Source organism: Cricetulus griseus, chromosome 4 (assembly GCF_003668045.3).
Source record: "Cricetulus griseus strain 17A/GY chromosome 4, alternate assembly CriGri-PICRH-1.0, whole genome shotgun sequence".
In the NCBI taxonomy this organism is placed as follows: Eukaryota; Metazoa; Chordata; class Mammalia; order Rodentia; family Cricetidae; genus Cricetulus; species Cricetulus griseus.
The window spans coordinates 137,758,910-137,774,594 of NC_048597.1; positions in this window are offsets into that span (position 1 = coordinate 137,758,910).

A 15,685-nucleotide genomic window follows, 5' to 3' on the forward strand; every position below is an offset into this window, starting at 1 on the left:
ACTCCTCCATTGCTTCTGGGAGTGCAAGCTTGTATAGCCACTTTGGAAATCAGTATGGCAGTTTCCCAGAAAATTGGAAATCAATATATCTCAAGACCCAGCAATATCACTTTTGGGCATATACCCAAAGGATGCACACTCATACCACAAGGATATCTGCTCAGCTATGTTCATAGCAGCATTATTTGAAATAGCCGGAACTTGGAAACAACTTAAATGTCCCTCAACTGAAAAATGTGGTACATTTACACAATGGAGTGGTACTCAGTTGTAAAAAAAACAATAACATCTTGAAATTTGCAGGTAAATGGACAGAACTAGAAAAAGCCATCCTAAGTGAAGAAACCCAGTCCCAGAAAGACAAATATAGTATGTGCTCACTCATAAGTGGATATTAGACATAAAGCAAAGGACAGCCAACCTACAGGCCACAACTCCAGAGAACCTAGGTAACAAAGAGGAGCCTAAGAGAGACATATATGGATCTGCCATATATGAAAAAAGAAAAGATCTCCTGAGTAAATTAGTAATGTGGGAATAGGGGAGAGGGTAGGAGGGGAGAGGAGAGAGAACAGGAGAGAAGGGGACAACATGTATAGCTTAATAAAAATTAATCAATTAATTAAAAAAGAAAGCTCAAAGACTATGATACAATCTTTCATTCATAGAAAGCTTGATTGATTGATAGATTGATAGATATAAATAGGTAGGTAGATGGATGGATGGATGGATGGATGGATGGACAGATGTCACATCACTGGGTACTTACCATATGGTAGGTAGGCATTAGTCTCTCCCTCCACTTGCATTATCTTGAATGGGGTTCTCATATCAACCAATACTGTCCACACACTGGTCATAGAAAAATGGAAATACAAAAAAGAAAAGAAAAGAAAAAGAAACCAAATTTCTGTTCATATGTTTATATGTTGTAGATGTCATGTTAGGTATGTTACAGTCACCACAAGTTTACCTGGAGTCATGTATATGAACATGTGCTGATGAAAAAAACTCACAGAAACATATAATTGTGTGTATATCTATTATATATGACATGCATGTTGGGAAGTGGAAGGCAATGTTTTACACATGCACTTCCTGATGCAGGAACTGTAACATTGCCATGTAATGTTTCTTCAAATCAGAGCTTGTAATAAATCCTCCTTGAAATAAGTCACACAACAGATGACCAATGGGTTTCTCTTATTACAGGACACATATTTTGACAACAGATTCTGTCACTACAAAGAAGAAAAAATAAAAAGATACCAAAATATCTGCAGTGCACTGAGATGGTTTATCCCGGAGGTTGGCCCTCTGTGTATGGGAGTTCTACATCCATGGCTCAACCCAATTTCAGTTAGAAAGAAATTTTCAATTGTATTTTATCTGAACATGGACCTATGTTTCGTGTCGTTTTCCCTAAACAACATAGTGTAACTGAGCATGTAGCCATGTTGGGTATTGTAAACACTTTAGAATTGATTTAAAGCGTGTAAGAGGATGTTTGAGGGATAAGCAAACAACGCAAGTTTTACATATTTGACTAGCATTCGAGATTTTGGTGTCTTGGGGGTAGCACTCTGGAACCAATTCTCTCATACTGAAGAATAATGGTTTATTCAAGAGTCCTGTGATGTTTCATTTCCTCTGTTTGTGTTTCTTACTATTTTTCTATTCTCATCATTATAATTATAGAAACTTTCTGTAACTTTATAGATATATTCTAACTTGGGATTGACAAAAACTATAAATTATAACCAGAGGGTAACAGATCATTGTACATAATTGAGAAGACCTAAGACTGCAACAAGACGTCCTGAGTTCAAGTTTCAGCTTTCATAAACTCCCTCTGCAATGCTCGGTAAGTCTTTCTGTCTCTCACGTGGAGTGGGCTCATCTACGGAATGAAGAGTTTACAAGAGATATATTTGTCTCTTCAAGATACAGCCCTCCATTAGGGCTATGGCCATATGATTTTGGCTTAGATCTGTGTTACACATGAGACCTGTGTACTACAGTTTGCTGGCTCACCATACACAAATGATCCAGAGACCCATTCTCTGTCACCCATCACAGATCTGGCTAGAGAGACAGGCCTGTTTCTCACACTCTTTAGCACTGACAGGTGATGGGCATGTAACCAAGTGCTAGTTAGTAACATGATGTCTCAAGGAGAAACTTTCAGAAAAGCTTTTAAAAAACAGGCTCCATTACAATATCCCTTTACCCTTTCCTTCTTCTTCTTTCTTCCTGATCGTGACATGGCCTTGAGTCTGAAGCCATAACCTCAGTCTTTAACTGTGAAGAACACATCTGAGGACTAAGGCTATACATAATCCTCTATGAATGAATGGAAGAAATGATAAAAGCCAGACTTTCAAATACCTCATTGGGCCATCCTCCCAGATCCAGATGGCAAAAATCACACTCCTAAAGTGGAACGCAATTTAATGTGGATCACAATGGAGTCAGAACTAGTTTGAAAAACAGATGGTTTGTTAGGAAGTACTCACTCGATGGAGCCAGTCCTGTACAGCCAGGCGAGAGAGGGAACAGAGAGTTGCATGTGTGCATCCCTCATATTTAAAGCCTTGCTACGTCACCCTGACCATGCCCAAGTGTGTGTGGTCAGCATCACCTGTGCCAGCCCTCAAGCAGGCGTGGTCAGCATTTCCCCCTACAATTCCCTTTTTAGTCTAAAAGAGGATTAAAACTTAACGGTGTAAATGATCTATAATTAACAATCATAAGGGTGAATTACAAGATATTATAATCTACTAATGTCACATCTTAACTATAGCTATTCCAACTAAACCCTAAAGTCATCTGAAAGAGATGTCCAAGCTTGAACACCTCCTCTACAAACCAAATGCTGGCTTTAGAGTTGGACTTGGCTTTCCTCCTCTCAATCCAAGCACATTGTTAAAATAAACTTCAGAGTTTCTGTATTATATCATACTCCTGCTGCTTAAACAAATGAATCATTGCCTGTTGGAAGCACTATTGCAGGCTTATAGGAGCTGGAAATGAATGTAGTCCTGATAAACCTGAAACACAAAGATTCTTCAGGTACAGTAACAGTTTTTTTTTTTTTTTTCAAATAGGTTTTATTTCCTTTTTCAGCGTGTCTAACCTGTACCCTGTGGCCTGTGTGCAGCCCAAGATGATTAGGAACATGGCTTAACACAAAATTCTAAACCTACTTAAAACATTAGGAGATTTGGGGGAGGAGGTAACTCCTGTGTAGGTTTCAAGGGTGAATTTTGCTATTGCTGGTATCATGTCACAAAGTCAAAATGCTAAACAGGCCCAAAAGTTTAGAATGAATCTTCTTCCTAGGAAGGACTCACTGTGAGTGGCTCTCCCCTTGTTTACAAGCCTGTAACTCCCACTCCACCCTTAGGACCCTGATCACCCCTCCCTCTTTCCTTCTCTGTGCTCCCTCCTCCCTCCTCCCTCCTCCCTCCTCCCTCCTTCCTCCACAGCACCTGCATCCAGGTACTTTTTATTTCTGGATCCAAATTCCTCAGGCTTGCATCCATCCTTATCAAGAGGACAGTCATGGTATCTTCCCCCACTTTGTTTATTTCAAATATATCTTTGAGCCTGGTACGTATGCTCAGTACATGGTAGTTCAATTACTTTTAAATAAACATAACAATTTGTTATCTTAGCCAACTGGCAAACTTATGCGAAAGTGACTGCAGATTCCAGCCCCTGCCGACTGTCCTGTCCACAGACTATCATGCTGCATAGCTCTATCCACACTGCATAATGATCCCTGTCACCCTCACACACTTCATAAATGTAATTCCACAAGCTGTTTCTTTCTAGCATAAAAACACATGTGGAAATCAGCTTTCCTCAGACCTTTTATGATGTGTGTAATAGCAATAGATTTGATGCTGGATTTGTTTGTTAGTTTAAGAGAAATAAGAGGTGTTAAGATACTAAAAGTCGTGGGAATGGGAAAACGGGGGGGGGGGAGCTTTTCACAAACGACACTTGATAAACATTTATTACTCCCAGGGGGCATGCATTCATGCCTTCCCTGAGACAGCATGCACCACAAGTGGAAGATAGAGTGGGATATTAATAAGTCCCGATCAATCGATTTCCTCGGCATAACACTAGCAAAAGACATTCAGAGTTGCAGATTGTGTGTGTGTTTTTAAGGCAAGAGCTACCCTGAAAGGGTCAAAAAAGCAATTGAGATGTAATAGGATTGTATGAGATTACATTAAAGGCCACAATTATTTAGTTTATTACATTTTGCTATGAACCACTAAACGGCCCATCTATCTGGCAAATTGAAGCTGATTCACTTATGTTTAAGAATGTGCAGGATGTTCCCGTGCTAGTGACCCTCACTCCCTGATACTATGGGTAGGTTTGCTTTCTCAAGGACAGTGGTCCTACCTTGAGACAGGAAGTGTGGTTGAAACAGTATTTAAAAAAGCTGCCTAAGAAATCCAGAATTTTCCTTACACCCCAGTAGTGAACTGGCTGTCTTTCTCTTGGAACTTTAGTCTCCCTTTTCATTTAACATTCATTTAAATTTGCTTTAAAAAGAACTGTAGACTCCCTGCCATTTAAAAAAAAGTGTGTGTGTGTGTGTGTGTGTGTGTGTGTGTGTGTGTGTGTGTGTGTGTGTGCGCGCGCGCGCGCGCGCGTGTGCGTGTGTGTCCATCCTACGAAGCTCTAAACCCAAGGCTTGATCTTGATTTGTTTTAAGAACTGAGAGTTTAGAGGATGAGAGTATAGCTCAGTCATAAACTATATGCCTACCTTACATGATCTCCTGGATGCAGCATTAGATCTGCTGGAGATGCAGGCTGGAGCTGCCTGATGTGGATGCTAGGACCTGAACTTGCATCCTCTGGAAGAGCAGTAAACACTCCTAATCACTGAGCCATCTTTCCAACCTGCACTTGGCCATATAGAAAGTACCTTAAGGAAATGACTAGGATTGGGGATGGGGATTGTAACCTACCTCTTGCTTTGCTTGTGGGAACGATATCCATTTCATGGCAGACATCTATACCAGAAATATCTGCTTCTGAGAACATGAAAAGGGGGGAACATGTCTGAAGAGGCAGGAAATTCAAGCAGGGAGGGACAGGCACATCATGCAATGCTAGGCTAGATGGGAAAAATGAACACAACAGATGCTGGCCATCTTAACACATACCACTCAGACATTTGCAAGCCACTTCCTACTGCCCCTATTTCCATTCCACCCAGGTGTCATCATGTTTTCTTTTTTTACTGGCAATCATAGAATTGCATTGGCAAAGAAAGTAGAATTTTAGCAAAGTGATGGATGCATGGTTACCTCAAGTTTATTCCATTGTGGCTCAGGGAAGAAAGAGTCATGTTCAGCTTCCTGACAAACATACTTTATAGGTTTGAGTGACTAAAAAAGGAAAGAAACACAGCTGACTTCAGACTACATGTTCTCTAAATGCCCAGCCTGGCTGAGATGGAGACAAGGCTCCATTTCCCCAGAATGAAAGGGCTTCCCCACATTCCACTTTTCTATCAGGATCAGTTCAGACAGAGCCAGATCCCAGAAGACCAGAGACACACAGGAGTTTGAGAAGGCTGAAACCTGAATCCCTGGCCATGGCAAATAAGTCAGCAGTAGATAGGGAATGTCTGTACTTAGCTTTCTGGAAGCCTGCTGGGACCCCAATGCCTAGAAATAGATCTAGTGCCTGGCTCCACTCCAATGGGTATTAGTGAAGATGGTGTCCAGAAAAACCTAATGGCCCCAAACCTATTCCCTGACATTTTCCTGGGCTCTTGAGATCCAAAATCCTCAGACTAATCCAAAGATGGTTGGTAGGGACACAAAATTTCATTCACAGACTCAGAAAGTATACACTGAGCTTGCCTTCTATGTACCTGGCATTGCTGTAAACATCAGTGGACAAAAAGACAAGAATCTCACATGTAATAACAGGAAGAAGCATAGATTAAGAAGTAAACACAGGTGAAGATCTTTTACCATTCTTTGGGCTGCCCTTTTTGTCTTGTTGACTATGTCCTTTGCCTTACAGAAGCTTCTTGGTTTCGGGAGGTCCCATTTATTAATTGTTGATCTCAGTGTCTGTGCTACTGGTGTTATGTTCAGGAAGTGATCTCCCATGCCAATGCATTCATGGGTCCTTCCCACTTTCTCTTCTAAGAGGTTCAGAGTGGCTGGATTTATGTTGATGTCTTTGATCCATTTGGACTTAAGTTTTGTGCATGGGAATAGATATGGATCTATCTGCATGGTATGTAAAATAAGATTGTTTTAAAAAGAAAAATAACTTCATACATGATTATTAGTTTCAAACACAGACATAAACATATGGATTCCTTATTAGCATGTCATGTAGTCCATTAATTATTCTATTTTTCATGACGAACATTGTTTGGTTAATTGGAATATGAAAAGAAAGCTAACTGTTCAGAAATATCAATTGCTGGAGAGGAAGTGGACTAAGGGGAACAATCCTTCACTGCTGGTGGGAGTGCAAACTTGTACAGCCACTTTGGGAATCAGTATGGCAGTTTCTCAGAAAATTGGGAATCAATCTACCTCAAAACCACTCATGGGCATATACCCATAGGATGCACAATCATACCACAAGCTATGTTCATAACAGCATTTTTGTAGCCAGATCCTGGAAACAACCTAGATGCCTACAAACCAAAGAATGGATAAGAAAAATGTGGTACATTTACACAATGAAGTATTACTCATCAGTAAAAAACAATGACGTTGAAATTTGCAGGTAAATGGATGGAACTAGGAAAACCATTCTGACTGAGGTAACCCAGACCTAGAAAGACAAACATGGTATGTATTCAATCATAAGTGGACATTAGATGTAAAGCAAAGGCTATAATCCACCACCCCAGAGAAGCTGGGTAAAGGGGGGGATCCTAAGAGGGACACACATGGAGGTCCCCAGGAAGAGAAAATAGTTAATATCTTCTGGGTAAACTGGGAGAGGGAGTAGAAGGGAAGAGATGGGGTATGGGAGTATGAGAGATCAAGAAGAACAAGTTGTGGTAAGGACAGAGGGGGAGAGCAACAAAAGAGGTTCTCAGGAATCCACAAGGATGACCCTAGCTAAGACTCCTAGCAATAGTGGAAAGGGTGCCTGAATGGACCTTCCCCTTTAATCAGATTAGTGACTACCCCAATTGTCATCATAGAACCTACATTCGGTAATGTATGGAAGCAAATGCAGTGACCCACAACCAAGGACTGGGTTGAGCTCCTGGAGATCAGTTGAAGAGAGGGAGGAGGGATCATATGAACAATGGGCGTCAAGAGCATGATGATGGGGAAAACCACAGAGATAGCTGACCTGAGCTAGTGGGGCCTCACAGACTATGGACTGACAGCTGGGGAACCTTCATGGTAACGAACTAAACACTCTGAATATGGATGACTGTTATATGACTTGATCTGCTGGGGGTAGGCAGTCCCTGACAGTGGCACCAGGACCTATCCCAGGTGTATGAACTGGCTTTTTTAAGCCAATTCCCTATTTGGGATACCTAGCTCAGCCTTGACACAGTGGGGAGGGACATGATCTTGCCTCAACTTGGTATGCCAGACTTTGCTGACTCCCAAGGGAGGCCTTACCCCCCATGAGGAGTGGATGTGGTCAGAAGTGGGGGGGAGTTGGGCAGGTGTGAGAGGGGGAGGGACAGGGAACTGGGGTTGGTATGTAAAATGAAAAGTACATTTTTTAAATAAAAAAAGAAGTAAACACAGGGTTGATGAGACAGCTTGGTAGGCAAGGGCTCCTTAGGGTGACATGATCCTGTAGTAGAGAAGAAAGTCCTGGCTGTTGAGCAGAGGAGGTATGTGACTAAATTACATTTGAAATGCGCCACCTGCTGATTTCATGAGAAGAAAAGCTAGGGCACTCGTGTAGGAAGGCTCCCAAAGTATCCAGAGAAGAGACAACAGAGGCTGGCAGCAATGGGCTTTAGGGAAGACCCTGGGTATGACCTGAGGTTAAGGCCAGAATGATCTGGCAATAGGTACTAAGAGGGCAAGAGGATAAACACAAGCGCCAGGACTGACTTAAGGGTGTTTGGAACATCATAACTGGTACTAGCATTCTCCACGGGCTATGTCTTAGCAATGGGCTGGAATGATACTTAAGTCCTGAATATTCTAGTTATCTTTTCCTATTAGATTTAGAACATCCCTATATGGATATGCTAAGGTTCCCTACAATCTTAGTACTAATTGTATCACTACAGTCCCATCTGTGTGATCAGCAGAAGCCAAGACTCCAGGTGAGAAAGGATAGAGGACTGGATCCTATAAGGCCAAGGAAAAAGGCATCTTGGAAAATTCTATGCTTCACAGAGAAAACAATGGGGTTCCCTCCCTCTTTCCTTCCCTCCCTCCAATTTCTCTCTCCCACCTTACAATCCTTCTTTCTCCTTCACTCTGTCCAATCTCTCCCTCCCCCTGAAATCTCTCTCTGTGTGTCTCTGTCTCTGACTCTCTCTCTCTCTCTCTCTCTCTCTCTCTCTCTCTCTCTCTCTCTCTCTCTCACTCCATCCCACTCGAGGGACTCAGTGTCTCAGTGTATCCCAGGCTGACCTCAAATTCACTGCATAGCCAAAAATGACCTTGGCCCTCCTGCTTCTACCTCCTGAGTGTTGGGATTACTACACAGTAACCACACTACCTGTTTAATGTGGTACTGAGCATTAAACCCAGGGCTTCCTGCAAATACTGTATGAACAGAGCTACATTCCCAGCCCCAAGAATCTAAATCTTAACTGTAAACTATTAGTGGCTGCCAGAATCTTAGCATTCTTGGGACTTAAAGGCAAAAAGTCACAGATTACTAATCAGCTGAAAGAAACCAGGCCATAGGAGAAATGTGGCAAGATCCTCACAGACATAAGTGTGTCTGTTTGTCTGGCATGAAAACATATTCTTTCTGGGTGGCCCCTCACAGAAAAGAGATGTCTTGTCTGGCCTTTGCTTTTGCCAGGAGTTTGAACTCCACCAGGCCAGGGCTGTGAAGCTGACTCAGGGGGGAAGACTTCCCATCTCACCCTACATGAAGGAAGCAGTTGGGAAAGACACGTATATAATATAGTTAGGTTCCAGGCCTAAACATTCTTCTGTGAAATGTGTAAACTATGTTGTGGAATTCAGCTGTGGTGTTTGTCGAGCTAAAGAAACAACACACCTCCTCATTTCTCTGCGTAGCACAGAAGCCACTTGAGACACATAAATAGGCTGTTAGCTTATGGCAGAGTACAAGAGCTGCAGACATTCCATAGTGTCCCTCTGCTTTTGAAAATTAAAGCTTCTAGTGTAGAAAGCTGTGTGCATTTTGACTTGATACCTACATCAGTGAAGAGAGTGACTATAAAATATGACCCTGGATATTTATCAAGAGAAGAAACCACCTTGGTTTTGCTGTTGTTGTTTTGTTTTGTTTTATTTTATTTTAATGAGACAAGACAAAAGCCATGATGTGGAAGTTGGATAAGGCAAACCAACAGAAGGAAAAGAGCCCCAAGTGAAGGCACAAGAATCAGAACCCCACTCATTCACATATTCAGTAGTTCTATTAAAGTACTGAACTGGAAGCTACATATACCTGGTACAGACCCCTGTAGACCTTGTCTTTGCTGCTTCAGTCTCTGTGAATTCACATGAGCCTTGTTTGGTTGATTTAGAGGACCTTGTTCTCCAGGCATCCTCCATTCCCTCTGGTTCCCACATTCCTGCCTCCTCTTCTGTTGGGTTCCCTGAGCCCTGAGGTTTGATGGAGACATCTCATTAGAGATGAGTGATCCCAAGTCTCTCACTCTCTGCATAATGTCTGGTTGTGGGTCTCTATATCTGTTCCCATCGGCTGCAAGAAGAAACTTCTCTGAGGATGGCTGAATAAGGCACCAGTCTATGAGTATAGAAGAATACCATTAGGGGTCATTTACTGTTACTTTTTTTAAAGACCAGTAGTATTTGGTTTTATCTTGGGTCTCTGGTTCATAGCCACCCAAGCAGTGTTGGGTATGAGTTTCACCTCATACCCAAATCAGACATTGGTTGGTCACTCCCACAACTTTGTGCTGTCATTGCCTTAGCACATTTTGCAGCCAGGACAGATTGTAGATCAAAGGTTTTGTGGCTGAGTTGGTGATTACATTTCTCTTTTGGAAGCCTGAAGAGTACCTTCACATATCAAAGACACTAGAACAAGGGGTGAAGGTTCTATGTAGGCTCCAGCTCAATCTCTCCATGTTTAAGGAGCTGTGTAGGCCTTGCTCTCAGCTTGCAGAGAGTAACCTATTGTCTTGCCAATAGCCTGGATTGTTTGGGGATTTCCATGAGATACTTTAGGCCAAAAACTCAGTTGGATATAACCCAGTCCTGGTACTGGAAGTTTTGTTTGGTGACAAAAGATGTCCTTTTGGGACTATTTCACCCCCATTAGTAGACTACCTCATTAGGATCACTTCATATATTTTAGGAAGTTTCCATACCGCCCCTCAAATGCCCCTCAATCCCAGCTGTCTCTCCCCAACATTCCCTCCCTCAACACCATCTCCCCTCCCCTTCCCACTAGATCCTCTCATCTCTGGTCCCCCTAGTTTCCACAGCCCAAGTTCACCCATAAAATCTATTCTATTTTCCCCTCCAAGGGATATCTATGTGTTCCCCTCTAGTCCCTTTCTCTATGCCTAACCTCTCTGGATCTATATATTGTAGCTTTGTTACCATTTATTTAGCAGCTAATATCTACATTTAAGTGACTACATGTTTATCTTTCTTGGTCTGTGTTACCTTAGGATTTTTTTTTCTAGTTCCATCCATTTGCCTGCAAACTTCATTATGTCATGTTTTTTTTAACTGCTGTGTAATACTCCATTGTGTAAATATACCACATTTTATTTATCCATTCTTTTGTTGAGGGACATCTAAATTGCTTCTAATTTCTGGCTATTATGAACAGAGCAGCCACAAGCATGGAAGAAACAAAATTTGTTTTTAAATAAGACAACTTTTTTGTAAAATGCTACAGATTTTTAGAAATAAAAACCTATACAGGACTCATCCCTGTATTATGGCAATGGCTCCGTCCTACAGTGATCACATTGTTCCCATTGCATATTTTGTTTATCTGTGTCTTCTGCCCTCCCATGGCATATTGTCTCAAAATGAAGAACCCTGTCTATAGTGGATGCTGCTATCACCCCCTAGACTGAAAATTCAACCTTAATCACCCTGACTTCTTTGTTCCATACCTCCTGACCCACACCAGCCTAGCTCTCAACTCAGCTGCTTTATTGTACTAAACATGTTGCAGGATTCTTTAGTCCCCACCAGAGAAGAGGTCATTCTTTTGTACAGCTTTCTCTCTCACTGTGCTTCCTGGTTGGTATGGTGGTCTCCTCACAGACAGGCTCTCATCCTAGTTCAACTATGACGCTTCTTGAATTCCCACTATGCGCCTGATTCTGTCATAGGAGTCTCTGGATACAAGGCTAGACCAAAGCCTTGCATTTGTTCAATAAACAACTCTTAAACACCTGCAGGGACTGAGCCTGTGTGCAATGCTTTTCCATGAATCCACCCTAGGTATCTAATTCTATGCTGTAAATCAATCTCATATTAAAAACTCAACATAACACCAATTTCTGATGTTTTCATTTAAAGAAAAGCCAGTCATGGGGTCTATGACACCAACATTTTATAAAACTAAGTAATACCTGACTTCACATTACTGTAAATGGTCAGACTATACATTCGCTTCCTACAGGACACAAAATGTCACAGGTTGCAAAATCTTGTTATTTCACAGAGACTCGGTCTACTCACACCCAATTGAATTATTATAGAATTCTGGAATAAATAACTAAGCCTTTCACAACACCATCAACCTGTTTTCATCTTGTCATGCTGGCATACCATCTACCAATGCACAGACAGTTGTCCAGGCAAGTCATTTTCAGTCAGAGTATAATTTATGTGCCAACTCATAATATCTATCTTGAAAATATTTAAAAAGTCAATATAGTGAAAAGCTTTCCCTTGTCTCTTTCTTGAAATTCTTCTCCTGCTTAACCCAATTTTCTAAGTCACTTAGAGGCCTTTAAACAAAATGAAATCTTAATGATGTCTCTGCCATGAATAATTAATTGTTGGTGTACAATCGTCTCAACAAAATCCATTCTCATTAGATTAGAAGTTTCCTCAAGATGCATGAGTTCATTATGGGCATTTTTTACATCTTTGTTGTGTCTTCCCTTCTTTCTATTTCTAAACTCTGTGTGTGTGTGATCTGTGATTCCCTCACCCTGACAGTTTCCAAAGACAAACAATTATAAGGCAATTAAAGACCTTGGAGATGTAGTAAAATGCTTCCCTGCTCTGAAGTATGGCTGCTTAGCTGGAAAGAGTAAACAACAGAGCAAAGCTTAAACTTGCTGTGGTAGGGGAGGGTGGTTTGTTCTTTCAGAGGGAGCAGGGAGTGTCTTAGTAAGACATGCCTAACTATCTTTGTACAAAAATGCAGATGATGTAGTGCAAGGTCCCAGACACATGGGAGACTAGAGGTTATCTCCCACTCACTGGGCAGAGAGCTGGGAACTTCACCTGTTACAGTGGCACCACCATCCCTTCCCTTAGCAGCCACTCCCTCTCATTCCTCACAGTCCTTACACATAAGTATGCTCAGGTATTTCAATGGACTGCCTAGTTGAATCTCATTAAATCTGTGTTTTAATTTTTAAAAAGTTATTCTATAAGAAGATATCATACACATAACTTTAAACATGTCTACATTTTTCTGTCTAAATGTGTTGCATGGTTTTCCCTAGAGACATGTAAACAAGCTTCTAGTCACCACAAACAAGGCATCAACAACCGAACAAATAAATGATCCCACCAAGCCCAGGTAGGTGAACTAATGGATTTACTGGGCTTACTTACAGGAGCACGAGTGAAGAGTTGCCTAAAGGAGCATGGGTATCTGCATCACTGAAAAGACATGGGAGACAACTAAGGAAAGTTTCATCTCTGGACTTCGGTACCCAAGTTGTAATCAGCTCCACTCAGGAGTCCCTTGTAAACAATGTATACTGTTTTCACCGCCTTGAGGAGAGACCTATGAATCTTGAACTGCCCATACTTCCTGAGTTTCGTAAATTTTGTTAGCTTCCAAAGTCTTATGCGCCCTCCTTCTTGCTCCAGTCAGGGAGTGATTCAATCCAGAGGAAATAGCTATACAACAATAAGGCATCTACATTGGAGTATAACTACATCACTGTTGTTTTTTTTCAAAGTAATGATCTAAAGACTAGCCGGTATGGACTGGATGTGGCAGTGTCAAAGATTTTTGCTTCATTTTGATTTTACATAGCTATAATCCTCTTACAGATGCAATTTTGTATACTGTTTTTCTTATATAGCGGCATTGCCATCTTGGAAGTTACATCACAATGTCTACAACTGTCATTTGAAAAGCTGCCTGACATTCCGCTGAGTTGATGCACTCCAACAACCACCTTTCTCTCTCCACTTCTCACCACGATTGCTAATGTTACAGGTGAACATCCTTCTGCATGAACTTTTATCCAAGTTTATTTTCCTAAGTTCAGCTGCCAGAAATGAAATGACTCTATAAAAAGAGAATGTTTCTTGATGTAGTTTGTGAAATAGTTTCTCCCAAAACACTGTTCCAATGTCTGCTCCCATGAGCTCTCAGCTGGACCAAGATAAAATAGGTCAACTAACTCTCAACTCACAGTACATAAGACAGTGGATTTAAGTGTTTATTGTGAAACGCACAAGACAAACAGAAGTATTTGAAATGTAAGAAATCCAAAGACTAGTGAAACTAATACCCATGTGTACATTACCCAGTTTAGGAAAAGGTAGCATGTGACTGCCTCAGAAGATGCTCATGTACATGCATTGCCGTATTGTGGCAGTCACAGGCAGGTCATACAATCTCCTTGACTTACAACTCATACAGAGAACAAAAATGTTATCATAAACCCATTCATATGCAAAAATAATAAAAAAAATAGTGCTGGGACAGAGGGAGAAGGGATTGACATGTGAAGTAAGCTTGTTCCTAATTTGAACTAATAAAAAAAATTTAAAAAATAGTGCTGAAGTCTAAAAAAATGTATGCTAATAAATTTAAAGCATATGCAAACATTTATGAGGCTCTCCTTTTTATGTGGGAGATACACTCCACAAAGTCTAATGGATATCTGAAACAGTGGATAACATGAAGCCATTTTTAGCTGGGTCCTAATGTTTAAAGAGTGGTCCCACATTAATGGCAGAAGTGATGGGGGATGTCCTTCGGTATATATGTTTATCTTATTGGTTGATGAATAAAACACTGATTGCTCAATAGCCAGGCAGAAAGTATAGGCAGGTCTACCAGACCAAGAGAAGACTTGGGAGAGGAAGCAGAGGGGCCATGAAGAGACACCATGCTGCCCAAGTAATAACATGCAGGAGATTACTGGTAAGCCACAGCCTTGTGGCAATACATAGATTAATAGAAATGGGTTAATAATTAAGACAAAGCTAATAAGAAGCTTAAGTCATCAGCCAATAATTGATAAATTAATATGTCTTTGTGTGTTTATTTGGGGCTAATTGGCTTTGGGACCAGGCAGAATAGAAACCTCACTGGAAAGAAACTCCAGCAACACAGAAGAGAGGCAGACAGATCTGGAATTATACAGAATAAAAAATGTCCTGGGGAATGACCGAAGTGTGGTCCTAGGTGCAACAAAACCAGCTGAATTCCCAAAATGTGAATCAGAGAGATGTATTTATGGATTAGACAAAAGTAACTATATCATCCCAGTTATCTTAAGATAATATGAAAGGGAGAAATAGATCCCTGGATAAAGTATCTGATGGTAAAGGCCACATACGACTCCAAGAATTTACATAAAGTTTTATCTTTTGCTGCACAGCTATGTAGGGAAGCAGGCTAGGACTACTCAAGGGCAATCTTGGCAGTGATGAATCAATAAGCCTGTGGTCATGTCAAGATGCATCCATATGACTAATAAAACAAAGTGAGCCCGGCAGTGGTGGCACACTCCTGTAATTCCAGCACTCAGGAGGCAGAGCCAGGCCTCTGTGAGTTCGAGGCCAGCCTGGTCTACAGAGCGAGTTCCAGGACAGCCTCCAAAGTAATACAGAGAAACCCTGTCTCAAAAAAAAATAAAATAAAACAAAGTGATTATCATATATGCTGCAATGGAAGTTCTGTGGCTGTGCTTGCTCAGAATGTTCTAGTGGACTGTACTTGCCTAACCTATGTGCTGACATGTGCTGACACAGTGTCTGCATGATGAGATGATGTGGGAAAGATGGCAACAGGCACTGTCAGGTCCCTCTAAGCTGGTAGTGCAATAACAACACAGAACAGTGCACAGCTCAAAACTTACACTTTGTTCATTTGGGGACATTTCCATTTAATACTTTCAGGATATAGTAACAGAAACCACAGAAGGTGGAACAGACTATACACAGACACACATTCTTCACAGCTCTGGTAGTAGTAACTGAAGACACTGGTTCACTATCTTATAATTCTACCACCTTAGAATTTAAAATTCTATTGAAATAGGACAAATAAGAAAAAGCAGAGAGAAC